The 14,669-nt window shown below is 36.5% G+C and overlaps 1 long non-coding RNA gene across 1 annotated transcript; it reads left to right on the top strand.

The window, feature by feature from the left end:
• The first annotated feature begins 1,315 nt into the window (after positions 1–1,315).
• LOC137858714 (uncharacterized) lies at positions 1,316–12,151 on the top strand. The gene is made up of 3 exons (XR_011097943.1): positions 1,316–6,333; positions 9,308–9,423; positions 11,464–12,151. It is a non-coding gene; the product is annotated as an uncharacterized lncRNA (long non-coding RNA).
• The last annotated feature ends 2,518 nt before the right edge of the window (positions 12,152–14,669 follow it).

Here is a 14,669-nt window from a genome sequence, read left to right as displayed (position 1 = left end):
ACAGATGATGAAACTTCTCTTAGTAGGCCAAACAGAATGGTTTTCAGGGACTGGAATAAAGTCTGTTGGTGATTTTAGTCCAGTTCCCAGAGATGTATGCTGACAAAACTATGGTCATTACTGTAGTGAGTACTGACTGGGAGTGCTGCATCCTCTACTGTAAAAATAAAGAAAGCAATTTCCTGATTGGATGACTTCTTGTCAATGAAAACAGCATCTCAGGAACCCTGCAGATACATGTTGGATTTTTCTGTAAAGGTTGTAAGTTCCTTTTTAATCAAAGATATTCTGTTGGATTGATTTTAGGTAAGATAGTTCTGGTCTGCATATACACAGCCAATAAAATACGCTTTTTTGGGGTCTAAACAGGCTGTTAGATAATAGGAGCAAACTGGTATTATCCTATTTTAAAACAGGGTAATCTCCACGCTCAGAACTTTACCAGTTTGGTTCCATTGCCTGTGAACTAAAATCTGTTTCACATAGAAGCTATGTCAGAAAGACAGAGGAGCTGCAGTGTAGAGAAAAGTGTCCTGCTTTTGCACAATCATCTGTCTTATGTACACCCAGAAATATTCAGCTTTCCAGGCTATCTTGGCACATTTGTTTACTCTGAAAGTCAAATTCTCTGCTAATACATAAATAGGATGCAGACTCCACTGATTTAATATTAACATGGTTGATTTCACTGACTGAGAACTTGGCACTTGATGTTTTTAAAGCTAGAAGTTTGAGTACATTTGATCCCCCCCCCCTTTTTTTTTTTTTAACACCTAAGGGAAAATATTAATGCATAACCAGTAAACTCTGTTTCAGTGCAACTGATTTTTCAAGGTTTCTTGACTAAATAAACTGAACAAAGAAGGAAGGAATCTACTCAAAAATATTTTTGATAACTTTAGAAGAAGTAAGTTTTTCCTGCTCTGTTTTTATTGTAAATTTAATTGTAATTGCAAAGGTATGCCAGAAGCTGTGGAAGACCATACTGCAAAGAGAAGTAGAATTCAAGGACCTATTAGAATGAGTCCAGAGGAGGGCTACAAGGATGATTAAAGAGCTGCAGCACCTTGTCTGTGAGGGCAAGCTGAGGGAGTTGGGTTTGTTCACCCTTGAGAAGAGAAAGGGAGACCTCACTGCAGCCATCCAGTACCTAAAGAGGGCCTACAGGAAAGCAGAGAGGGATCTTGGTCAGGGACTGTGATGATAGGACAATGAGTAATGTTTTTAAACTAAAAGAGGGTAGGTATATATTAGACATTCAGAATAAATTCTTCACTCACAGGGTGGTGAAGCACTGGAACAGGTTTCCCAGAGAAGCTGTGGATGCAACCTGGGAGGTGTCCCTGTCTGTGTCAGGGGGTTTGGAATTAGATGATCTTTAAGGTCCCTTCCAACCCAAACCATTCTGTGATTCTATATGTGAATTGGAGAGTTTTGATAAACAACGGATGCCTGCCTCTGACTTGGCAGAGTGATGATCTCTGGGATTGTATTGAGCAGACAGGGTGACCTTGTTTAAAATGTGGATGAGATAATCTGAATATTCATGCATAATGTGGAGTTGGCTGTTGTGTTGACAAGAAAAACAAACAAAAACATAGCTTTGTCTGTGTGTGTGTGTGTGTGTGCGAAGAAAGATTACAGAAATAATTCCTTCGGTCCAATAAAAAAAACTAGGGAGTGTGATTTAAGAAACAGTAGAAAAGACCCACTAGACATTCAACATGATAGTAGGTACAGTAAACGTTTTATACTGGGAGTAGCAATTGTCCATAAATAGATGTAAATACTTAAAAATAAATAAATAAAATAAAAATAAAACAAAACAAAAACAAAACAAAACTAAAACTCTTTTCAAGTATTTGCACTTGCTGATGCAAATCTAACTCTAAAGGAAAAGAGTTTTCAGTAATTAGTTCCAGATGTAATTTTTACAAGTACAATGAAAAGGTAATTATGTTGTAAATAATGGGAATGCTTTTCTTCATCAAAGTGAGAGTTCCTTTATTCCTCAACTGATCAGTTAGCTGGGATAAGAAATCCACACTGGGAAGAGCAATTCTAAACCCCTGTTACTGATTCTCTAAATTACTCTTTCCAGGACAATCAGTATTTGCTCCAGGCAGATCCTCTTTCTGATGAATGGAAACTGTACACTGAATACATAGACCACATGATTGTAGATGGGCTGTTCAAAGTTATCAAGTGTTCTCTTCAGTATCTGGCTGAAAGCAGTGAGACAACATTTAAATCCACTTCTTTATTTGAAGTGCAGCTTGTTCTTAATGGCAGTGAAATGACTTTTAAACCTTTGGACTTGATGTCAGTAGCAATTTCTGTGATATTACAGAGGGACTAATCAAAGACATCCATGATATTCCATCTGTAAACAGATCTGTCAAGTAGTTTGGACCTTTTTCAGGTATTGTTACTTTTGCTACTTTTTTTTGTTGTTTGTTTTTAAGTTGACCTTCCCTCTAAGCATTTGAATGTAATTGTTTTCTCACCCGAGTCACCCCTATCCAGTGTTTTATGCCACGAAGGCTAACATCTCAAGAGAAGCGATGAGGCTTTTCCCATCTATTCACTGTGAGCTGTCATTTTCTGCTGTCCTTAACTTCTGTCTCTCTTCTTGTGTTATGAATGTGTCTAGTAATTTCTTTCAGCAACCAGCACATATTCTTTAAATGATACTGGCTATATTGGCTAACTTTTTTTTTTTTTTTAAACTCTTTTTGATTCACTTGCCCAATTGAGTTCACCTTGGCAGTACACACAGAAGTCTGCGGCTGGATGATCTGCAAGGCTTGTTCATGGATTTACCGTCCATTTTTGCTTGTGTGTTTTCCACAGGCACTGTGTGGCTTTACACTGTATGTGTTACTGAGGATTTGGCATCAACTGTCTTCTTCTACAGCTATATTCCAGACTGTATCTTTCTCAAGAACTGTTTGTTTCCTTATGATTGTTAGTTGAATGTTTGGTCTCTTGGTGTCTTGTCATCAGGATACCTGGTGCTGTTTCTGCTTCCACATCTGCAAGTACCACTGAGCTTATATTAGGAGACTATTAGAGGGCTGTGTCCATAGACAGGAGACAGAAGTGGTTTGTGAATGAAATAAACACTTTTTTTTTTTTTTAGAGATGTAATGTTAATGCAAGTTTTTTTTTGCAAGACTGTTTTTGCCAGACTAGTTGGACGTGAAAAAAACTTTATCCATTTTTTCAAACTCTTTTTATGAGATAGAAACAAACTTAAATAAATAAATGTATCAAAATATCACAGTTAAACAGACTCTAGGGAAAACCAGATTAATTATAAATTGGTTATAATGCATAACAGTGAAAAGAAACAAAGGGTAAAATAACAGTTGAGAATGGGTTGAGAGGACAGAGTGGAGTATAAAAAGGAGTAGTTGGAGAAAGGAGTCCAGGAAATAGTAAAGGAAAAGATGGAAGAGGGCTGGAGCAAACAAAATGGTCCAGAACTTCTGTTGCTGAAATTCTTCTGGCTTTTGCCAGCTTGATTTTTCTCTGAAATTCATGGCTACTTATTCTACAGTACTCAGCAGCACAGATATGAAGGTTTGGGGATATCAGAAAGCAGCATTACCTGTTGAGTGGACAGGAGGATTTACCCTGTTCTTTATGAGCCTGTCACTCGCTCCTGGACTGGCTTTTTTTTGTACCTAGGACCAAAGAGCAAATGGAGGAAATGAATGTCCTAAACTGTGTTCTCAGACATAGAGAGCCAAGTTTGCATAATCTGTACTCTATAACTTCTGAATTTCTTTTTTCTTCTTCCTCCACCAAGTGCTGCAGTCTGTGGAAATGGAGATTATGGTATTTGGAATGGCTTGTATTTGTAAAGCGTGCTTTCCCTGTACCTTTAGAAGCAGGAACAGCCCACAGTTTTACTCTGGTCTTTACTGAGTCCATTACCTTTGCCTGCAAAGCAATTTCTTCAACCCCACATTTAGAAAAGGTGGGGTTTCTGAGTCCCATTGAATTCTCTACTAGCCATAACAGCCCAGTCAGTAGAAGTACTTTCATCATCTCTCTGTGGCATTAAAAATCTGTTAATGAGATAAAGGAAACTTGGTGAAGATGCCTCGAATCAAGATTCCAATTTTTTGAGGTCTACTAGAAAGTTACACTGACAGCCCTCAGAATCTGAATCACAACCCGTCTCACTAGCAAGCGTTGTAATTTAAATCAACGTGTTGGAGAATGTGAGTAATAGCAAGTGCACTGTTTTGTGTCTAGCTGATGACAGTAAGTACTTTGAATTTTTGATGTTAGTATGATGCGTGAAATAGAAATTATAATACTTGAGAAATATGAATCCAAGCAGTCATTTCCCATTAACATGTTCCAAGGAGCAGACAGGGAACTTTCTACTAACTGACAAGTTATACTTGTGATTGCCATCAGTATAGTACCTTGGGTCGTGGCATGTGGCTTGGCTTTTAGGACATCTTTCTTTGATTTAATTTTTGTTTCCACTGCCTTTTCAATTTGAGGTGTTAATTTAGCATGATATAGATTAGATGGATACCCTGGAAGAAATAAGTAGCTATGAAGAAAGGGAACTTGATCACTGTTTATGTTCTGGAGTGTCAAAGTGACTTGAACAAATAGTGCTACTTATGGATAGATTATAAAACTGGATGCATGAAGCAGTTTCTGCTCTATGGATGAGCAGAGCAGAATTCTTAGTAGAGGGGAGCAGGATTTCTATGAAAATAATGCACTTCCAAAATGTTTTCACAAGATGTGAAGTATTCTAAAGAACAGATAGTTTACTTTTTGCAGAGGTTTCTTCTTTCTCTTACCTGTTAAGGAAATATGTTTTGGTGATTTGTTTAAGACCTACTGTTTGTTGGTGTTTGTTTGTTTGTTTGTTTTTCTTCTTTCTTTAGAGCCAATATTAGCCAAATATTCTGAAGAAGTTAGTGAATCTAAAAATCAGAATATTTTTTTTAGTAGTTCTTTCAAACCAAATTGACCACAAGCCTTTTAAATACCATTGGTGAATTTAATATAAAAATAACAGAGATGAACTTTTTTAAGGAAAACAGCTCAGGTAATTCCCTTAGGCAAGTTTCTCTGGTTTCTGATTCATTTGCATACGTACATAAACACATACACACATATATATATCTGTATATGTGTTTATGTATATACATATTTTTTATTTTAATTCAGAAGGGGGGATTGAAGGATCTCTTGAAGTCAATTCAAGCCCTTTTAGCTATCAGACAAGGGAGAGTCTTTGCAGACATGGGTCTTTCCTGGTACCTTGGATGCATCCTTGTGATAAAAGGCTTCTTTGGTCTTCAAATTCATCTGGATAAACATCAAGCTCAAAAAAAAAAAAAAAACAAAAACTTGATGTTCTTAAGATGTTCAAAATATCTTAGAAATAGTGATTTTATTCTTTGATTGATGTGGACTCACTATTTGTCATGGGTTTGGCTTACAGTACTATATGAAGAACTTTCAATGTTTCTATCTCAGTTTTGGTATAAATTTATTTGTAAAATGCACTTCAAAATGGCAGTGTTTTGACCATGCTGGAAAGCTAGATCAGGAGTGTTTAGAGCATGAGAGTGTCTAGACAGCAATTTGGCTGTGTAAGGTATGCTGAAGATCTCTCTGGGAGAAAAGCTCTTTGAAATGGATGTTAATCTTGGACTCTTCTAAAAGGTTGACATGGATTGCAGTGCTGTACCCATCACCTCAGATCTGAACTATTTCCTGCAGCCAGACAGCACTCCTCTGCCCCAATTCTGCAACACTGAGAACCTGAACAGGATTATTACTTGAATCATGTGCAGTAGAAACAGCAAGTGAAGAGATGGGCAAGTGTAAATGAGTTCATGATATTTCTCAAGTGCATCTCATCAAGCATGTGAAAGGTATTTCTTATCTTGTTTAAATAGAGTGGAAAAGGAGCCCACCAACTAAGCACCAACACAATGCTTCTATGTTTGATTTGATTGCATTTATTTGTTCATTAATATAATTGATGTGTATGGTTTGCCTTAAGTTCTCAGGTGCTCTGTGCTAATTAACTTGACATTTGCTCATGTTACGTATTATTAGTGTTACGAAATGGAGAGACTCATGAATCAAACTAAGAGAGGTTTGAATAAGAAAGCGTAAAAAGGAAGGTGAACAGCTTTAGGTGAAATGATGGGACATCTAATGGCCACAGAAGACCAGGACTCCAAAGATGATGTGTTCAAAGTCTTGAAACTGACCTTTTCAGATCTTTTCAGGATGGTAGGTACCAGAACTTGGAGGCAAGGATTTTCTGCAGATCTGGAGGTAAGGATCTGACATAACACGTATAAAGCTTTGAAAAATACTTGAATAAGAGCTGTAACAAAAATAAAAAAAATATATTTTTTTTATGAGCTTTTATTTATTTTTTTTTTAATCTCTTTTTCCCCTGTGGAGATGTTTACTTTGGACACTTCTTTTACTATATATAGATAGATAGATAGATACACACATATATATATAAATACAGAATTATTCTGTTGATTTATTTGGGTCTACAGTAAGGACATCATAAATTTTTCTCAATGTTCTCAAGTTTCATTCAAGAGATTTAATGAGAAGCGTTTATCAATGCTGTGCCATCATTGTCCTCCTAGGAATCAATTAAAACGTTTAGGAGAAAAAAAATGATTTGTCAGTGGGAAGTAGTGTTTTCGCACAAGTAGTCGTAAGCTAAAGACAGTTTAAGACATTTTTTTAACTTTATATCTCCTTTATTAATAGCAGATTTAAAGGCCAGACAGGCTTATTAGCTTGTGTGTTCTGCCTTCCACTGAATAGGATTTCCAGGTTGCATAGATGTGTTATAGAAGGTACATTGGGGATTTTTTACTTTTGTTTTTATGGTTGTGCTTGCATTGCAATTAAACCCGAAATCCACAGCACTAACATAACCCCAGCTCCTCTCCAGTCGTTGGGAATAAGAGCAGAGTTGGGTGACACTGAGGGATGACATGTCTCAAATAGGCAAAGATTCTTGGTCAGGGCATTCAAGGTGGGATGTGAGAGATCATGAACATAATCCACCGTGTCTGTTTTAGAGCAGAACTTTGGCCTTGGGGCTTTCTCACCTTCCAAATGAATGCATGAAACCCAGGGCAGTGCACTGCTGTGGTTTCATATATGCACATTTTTTTAAGCAAAACTGTTGTAAGGTCAATTCCCTCTACTTCCCCACCAGAACAATAATAATTTTTGTAAATTGAATATTTCTGGTTACCTGAAATTTTGTTTTCTATCTGATTTTAGCTAAGAAGCTTGCAGGGTGCTTTTGGTTTTAGTTTTCATACATAAGGCCTCAAAGTCTTAAAAGTGTTCTCAATTCTGTCTCTGTTGAAATGAATAGCTTTTAGTTGTTTTTCGTTGTTGTTTTGTTGTTGTTGCTGCCTTTTTTTGTTTGTTTGTTTGTTTGCATAACCAGAGACAGGATAAATCTTTATCCTCTAAAAATCAACTGAGAAATTTAAATGTTGTAGGATCGGGGTATTCCTTGTTTGCACAGGCAGATCAGGTAATTATCAGCTTAATGACTTAGCTTGTGTGCGAACCATCAAGAGTGCACTAATAAGCCCTTAATGGTTATGTCCATCCCCATGTGGGGTCTCCACCCCACACCCAGGGGCTCCTCTTAAGCTCAACCCTGGGACTTCAGTCTTGATGTGAGCTATGCAGTACTGCTTTCAAGCCCGTTTCTGGTGCTGCCTTCTGGATAGACTATCCAGAATGGTCCTTGGACCTGTGTTTGAAGTAGGTTGTCTCCTTGATAGACCTTCACGTAGTGGGACTACTCCCTTGGCTGGTAAGGGCTTTGCTCATGCTGGGTCCCTCCTGTTCCTGGCTCACCTCTCCTTGGGAAGCAAATAGCCCTTGCTGCTCACTGTTGTGTATGTGCCTGTTTGCACGTGTGTAGGAATGGTTTCAGATGGTACATGCAAATTGAAGGTGATCTTCTTGAAATTTGAGCCATACTCCCTAATACACCTTTAATTAGGGAAGTGTTGACAGACCAAAAGTTAAAGCAGTACAAATGGCACCATTACAAAATTCAATGGTTTTAATATGTAAAACACTAGTTCTCTATGAATCGGATCTTTGCTTTCAACCTGATTTTATCCAAATGACTAAAGGTGTTTGTGTAGGTGTTTTGTTTTGTTTTCCCCTGGCATGATTTTCAGGAAGTAAAAGACTTACATTGCATATGAAAATGGGGAACTTTTTCCAAATATTTTCCTTACTTTTAAATTGTATTTTTTTTTCCTCTTAAGGCAGTTAAAAAGTAAAGTTTACCATGGAAATATCCTTTTTAAAGTACAGTTCATAGGTAGATATTTCGTTGTGTTCTTACTTATGAATGCATTATCAAAGGATTGCTTGTGTTTATTAAGCCTCTAGTCAGCTGTGTCAAAACTTGCTTCAAATAATGATAGGAAACCTTTTTGAGCAATATGACTTGCAAGGAGGTAATGAAGTTCAACTGTATCACAGAATTGTGGGATTATGTAGACTAAGATTCAAAGTAAACTCAAATGTTTGCAAAAGCCCTATAAAAGTTTTCCAAAATGACAACAAAAACACCTTTATCTGTGTGTGATGGCCTTTAAACTACAGTGTCTAATTAGGCAAGCTGTCATCAAGTCCTTGTCTGTATTCAATGGCACTCACTGCTGACTATTTTGTCAGCTACATGTATTTCTTGTAGAGTCTTTGGGATGTCTAAAAGCTGGGTAAGGAATATGACTTTTGGGAGGATCAGGCTGAGACCAAGTATGCGATTGCTGAAAGCTAGGCAGGTTTCTGAAAGTATTTAACACTGAGATCAGGACCTACCAATACATTCAGTTATCACTGTGTGCATTTTTGAACTCTTTTTCTGAGGGGAGGTTTAAATTAATAACATGCTTCTCAAAACTATTTTATAGTGAGTTGTGTTGCTGTGGTGTTCTTTTTATTGCTGAGGTTTATTTCCAAATTTAATGTAGATAAATATGTTCTAACTAGAAAATATCAGAAATTTTAAACTTTAATCTTTTGTCTAAATTGCATTTTGCAAATTACCCTGGACAATGAGTACACATTTGTCACCTCAAAAAGACATGGCAAAAGAATGTCACAAAATCAACTACTGATTTAAAAAAAAAAAAAAGAGTGGGGAATGTAAGCATGTGTATGTGTGTTTCTGTGTGGGGAGAGCCGTTGGCTCTGCAAAATGACAAACAATATCTACTTGTAATGTTGTTAGGAATTACCTGAAAAGTGGAAGAATCTTAAAAAGATTGACTTCACTGTAACCATGAAGTGCTACCTCTGCAGTCCAATGAAGTGTCTGTTATCAGAAGAAAACGTGTACTTTTGGAGGTGAGATCAGTTCTGTGCTCTGAACCAAATGATTTTTCGTTTTTTGTTCTGATAACAAGCTGGTGGCAAGCTTCACTGAACTGAGAAATTGTAAACTCTTAGAAAAGGCTGTCTAAAGATAACAATTCAATGTTTCTCAGTAATGTATTCTGGATGAATCTGATAATTTAAAGCCCATTCCACCAAAATGGGAGTGATGCTTGTGTCCTCTTTATCTTCAATTATGTCTAATCTGTTTCTAATTCAAACATGGTGCTGCTGTTGTCAGATCAAATATAGATTTCAAATGTGTTATGCTTCTCCACTGGGAATGTTTTAAATGTATGCTGTACAGACTGAACCTAATAAACTTCTAGGTAAATTTAAAGGAAATAAAAGAGTACTTAAAAAAATAATAACAATAAATTAATGGTTCATGAGATGGAACATATTTAATAAATGGCAGCTACAGAAAAAGTATGGAATAATCTCTGTGGATTACCTGTTTAATCCCTAATGAATCTTAATGCAATAATTATGCTGTATCTTTCAGATTAAGCAGGATAGCTTTAGAAACAGTTTTAAAAACAAAGTCATTCTTAGGTTTCATCTTCAAATTCCTTTCCAGGATATGGATAAATTAAGAATTACCATTGTTTATGAACAATAATTATGTGTTGATCAATGTCAATAGTTTGGAGCACTAATCCCAGTATATAGTCAAAATACAAACTGAATAAACACTTACTGATGTATATTCCTGAGTGTTCTGCAATGTGAGAATAAAAAGCGTAACAAAAAGTCTTTCATTGCTTGAAATATAAAGAGAGAGTAGCTCATCTGAGAATGTTGGATTTTGGATGTCTGTTCTCCTGACCTCTGCCTTGAGGAAGATTCAGAAGTCTCCTCTGAAAGTCAGCGACATATGAATTAGTGAAAAATCCATTTGTTTCTCTGCCATGATCAAGAGCCTAAATGAAGAATCCTTCTGTATTCTTTCAAAATGCTAGTGATGAAATATTGAAATTATTCTAAAGTATATTCTAACCGCAGGCTGATCATGGACTTGAGACCAATGTTAGAAGTCTGTTTTTATCTGTTTTCCTCTTGTCCTTCAAGTTGTCACTGGAAGTTTTGGAGATACTGGGCTAAGTGACTGCTAAAAACATCAAAAGAGGGGAAGATGGGACACTGAGTGTGGTGTGTATTTTTTAATTTGTTTTGATTTTTTATGGTTTGTGGTGTTTTTATTTTATTTTTGTTTGCTCTTGTTTTTGTGTCTGTGGTTCAGATCTTGTTTCAGGCTTCTAGAAGCCTCTACCTTCATTGTGTTAAACACACATACAGGTGCTACTTATACAAAAGATGGTGAATCTGGAATATGGAAGGAATCTACTTCAGCTACACTCAGTGGAAGGGATGTTCACAGGCACTGTTTCTGCATTTGAAGGAGAAACCTTTTGCCATAAATGTACCCTGTGGAGCGGACTAGTGATGACTCGCTCCACCATAAGATGGAAATGTAAGACTGAACAAGCATGTGACTAGCAGGCTATGGGTACTGCTCTCTCCTTGTTGCTATTTGGCATTACCATTTAGACCTTCTGTAAGTACTAAAAGGAACTACCAGACAAAGGATGATGAAGACCATCTATCCCTGCATCCTTTCATATATTTCTTCAGTGGGAGGGCTAGCTATGCAGTTCTTGTAACATGAAGGTGCTTCATCAAGCCTGCAGCCAAGCCTTTAGCCTCTTTCTCTCTCTTGGATTCTCCTAACAACTAGAAGGGAATTTTCTGTGATTGCCTAATATGTTATATCTATGTCAGATATGCACAGTAAATTTCACGTTTTTGTATAGACACAGAAACATATTTGCAGGTCATCATCGCTTTCTGTGGAAGGGAAGTAGTTATGGTAAAGGCTCTGAAGGAGTCTCCAGCAAAAGAAAAGTCATGTACTACTTTTTGTGATCGAAATATTTTGTGCTTGCAGGAAGGAAAACCAGCTTGCTCCTTTGACCAAATACTTCAGTATAGGTTGTTTGTCTTTTGTTCTAGGAGTATACAGTGATCCTTCACGGTCATACAATGATCCTTCATGATCCTCAAACATGATGAGGTACCTCCCCTACCAGCTTTCCCACTAGGACAAAGATTACTGACAAAAAAGATGGAAAAGGTGGAGTGAAGACAATAAATTTCTGGACAAAGCATAAACGTTCTCACAGTGTGTATCAAAGTACTGGCAGAAGATGGAAAACAAAACTTCTCTGTGCAAATTAATGGAGATGTTGCGAAGTTACAGGTTGAACCGCAAATGGCTTCCAGCTACATCTTTCTAAAGTGTGCATAACTGATTCTATAGATAACTGAAGTACGTCATTTTTCTAAAGACTGTGTCATACAGTGTCCATTGAAAAGTAAGGCCTCCTCTCTTTATTTACCTTCATGTAAGGAAAGAGAGAACATCCCCAAAGAGAAAAGGATAGAGAGTTTCAGATGTTTATTATTGTTTAATTTAGCTAAATTTAGAGACCCCTTAGATAGTTGATATAAGAGGGGGAAAAGAGCCTTGGAAATTTTATTCCATTTAATTTCTTTTTACTTTCTTGTGGTTACTGCATGCTTTTAAAAAGCCCTCTATTTTCTCATTTGAATATTAGTGCATTTTAAAGTACAATTCTAAATTATTTATGCACATGTAAGCAAAAATGATTGAAAAGCAGACAAAATAAAGAAAAACAGATGCTGGGCAAACAGTATTCTGTTTGATGATCTTTCTCTACTGATATTATCATTTTCATATCTTATTTTTCCTCCTCAACCTTTTGAAAAACTGGAATTTTGAACCTCAATGGTAAACATTCTATGAAGAAATTGGAAGAGAAGCTTTACTTTCCTTCTCTTACTGCCTTCTCTCTGTGTGTGTATTAATATATATTGCATAAATATTTATGTTTGTAATAGTTATATGAAAGAATGTGGAATTTAGTAAGGTTATCTGATTTCAAGATGAAGCCCTCAAGTTTTCATTTTGAGTTTCACCTTGCTTAGGTTTGCAAGAGCTATAATACAAACAGAGATATAGATGGAAACTATACAAAAAGATCTCATCTTGCAGCATCACTCTTGTGATTCCCAAAAATGAATCCCAAATCCTGCTTACCTGAAAAAATATCACCACTTCTTGTCCTTGAGAAAAAAACATCAAACGAGCAAATCAAATTCTCCTGAATGTATTAACACCCTCCTATAGAAAACAAGAATCCTGAATAAGAAAAATGTCTTCATGGTACAAGTAGCTGGTAATCCAGGAGTCTGACTCTTTGGCTGCCAGATGTGTGCAAACAGTTCCCTCAGAATTCAGAGGGAGCTGGTCACAGCCTGTCACTACAGAACAGAATTCAGATCACCACGTAATATGGTGATCAGTCTGGGCAGAAAAGAACAAGATGTTAGTGTTTTTACTTCTACATGAACATACCAAAGTAAATTGAGATAAGAAAGCTTTTTTCTTTTTTCTTTTTTTTTCTGATGAATATAAGCTTAAACATCCTTACATAGATTTTGACTAAATCTCCTAACATCTATGTGATAGACTCTACCTTCTGTAAACTGACTTTTATCCCTTTTCACACACAAAGAGTTCATGCATTTGTATGCCTAATGAGCACCTATTCATGACCAAAAGCTGGTCATGAATAGGTGCTCATTCAAGGCTGCTTATTCAAGGTTGTGCATAGATTTTTACTGCTCACTATTTGTGCTTTCTTATATCAGACCCAGGAAATAAAATTATATATGTACACTTTGAGGACAAAAGTGTTGCTTAATATTTTATTTATAACAAAACCAGCAAAAAAATATTTATTTGTATTATGGCTACAGTTCTCAGGTTTTGGTGCTGCCTTACATCTGTGCTCTAGGGCCAAATATACAAATAGTTGGAAAAAGCTTGTTTGGCTGGTTTGCTTAGCAATGGGCACATTCACTGTACAGTTAAACAGCAAACTGCATAGAAGTCAGATTGCTTTTCTTCTTTAGTGGTCAGGATGTACTTTTGATCAGTACCATTTCAATATTGTACTCCAAGCGATATGCCTATGTCTGCTGATTTACAGAAGGACAGAATCAAAACCACTCTACCTAAATGTGTAACACTGATCATAACAACTATCTGCATGAATGAGGAGAGAATAAAATGTTCAAAAGAGGAATAACTATCAGATTAGGCTAATAGCTTTTCTCTCAAATATCTTGTCAAATTCAAGTAGCTCCCCAAAATTCATTTATATAGGGTTATATAGAGCAATTAACCTCTAAATAAAGAGATGAACAAATAGACAAAAAAAATATTTGGAACCCCAAGACATAGATTTTCTTAAACCATGTCACTTATTGTTCATAAATCTGTAAGCCTGTCTCCCTCTTCTCCCTTATGGTATTTGAAATACCCTTATTTGGCTGGACAGCAAGCTGTCCAGGACAGACCTCTACTTAGACTTCCTTTCAAATTAATTTGCAGTCTTCATGATTTTAAAAGTGTCTGTGTGAAAAAGTGTATGTGTATGTCTAAATATGTATTTGCGTATACATTTCTTTATAGTGGTATGGCTAACTACTCCAGCAGTTTCTTGTGAAGCGTTGACAGTAAGCAGACCTTCTTCATTCATTTGCAGAGGAAAGATTCCATCATCAGTAAATTCCATGGACCTGGTGTTCACAGGCCCCTATCAACTTTATGCATTACTGACCTCCACAGGCACTTTAGGGGAAGGCACAGCAGGAAAAGTGACGAAGGTCAGTACACTTATTCCTTTTGCAGACAAGTAATATGTGTTTAGATGTTTTCTTAACACAGCATTCTCAGATGTAAGGCTTGGTTGCTCTTCCTGAGAAAATTATCTGCTTATATGAATTTTTGTGCTTATTTCACTCTAATGGTCAGTGAGAAGGAGAACTGTCAAGTTTCATTTGGCCCATGTTACACTATACTTCAAAACCCAATTAGACCTATGTTCATGTCAAAGGTTTCTGGGTACTGCTACATACAAATCAAGAAATTACTATGAATTATGCATGATCGTTTGTTTGTACGAAGTATGGTTTGCCTGTGTGTATGAAACCGGGATTTAGAGAGTAGATAAAGTTAAGTACTGAGAATTAAATACCTTCCTGACCCCTCCCAACAGCCAGAAATACTGTTTACTTCATGTGTTGAATGTGATTTGTTAATAATTAAGCAAATTATTAACAGTAATGCA

This window comes from Anas acuta, chromosome 6, assembly GCF_963932015.1.
Source record: "Anas acuta chromosome 6, bAnaAcu1.1, whole genome shotgun sequence".
In the NCBI taxonomy this organism is placed as follows: domain Eukaryota; kingdom Metazoa; phylum Chordata; class Aves; order Anseriformes; family Anatidae; genus Anas; species Anas acuta.
The sequence above is the reverse complement of the archived record's forward strand: the minus strand, read 5'-3'. Positions and strand labels throughout refer to the sequence as shown.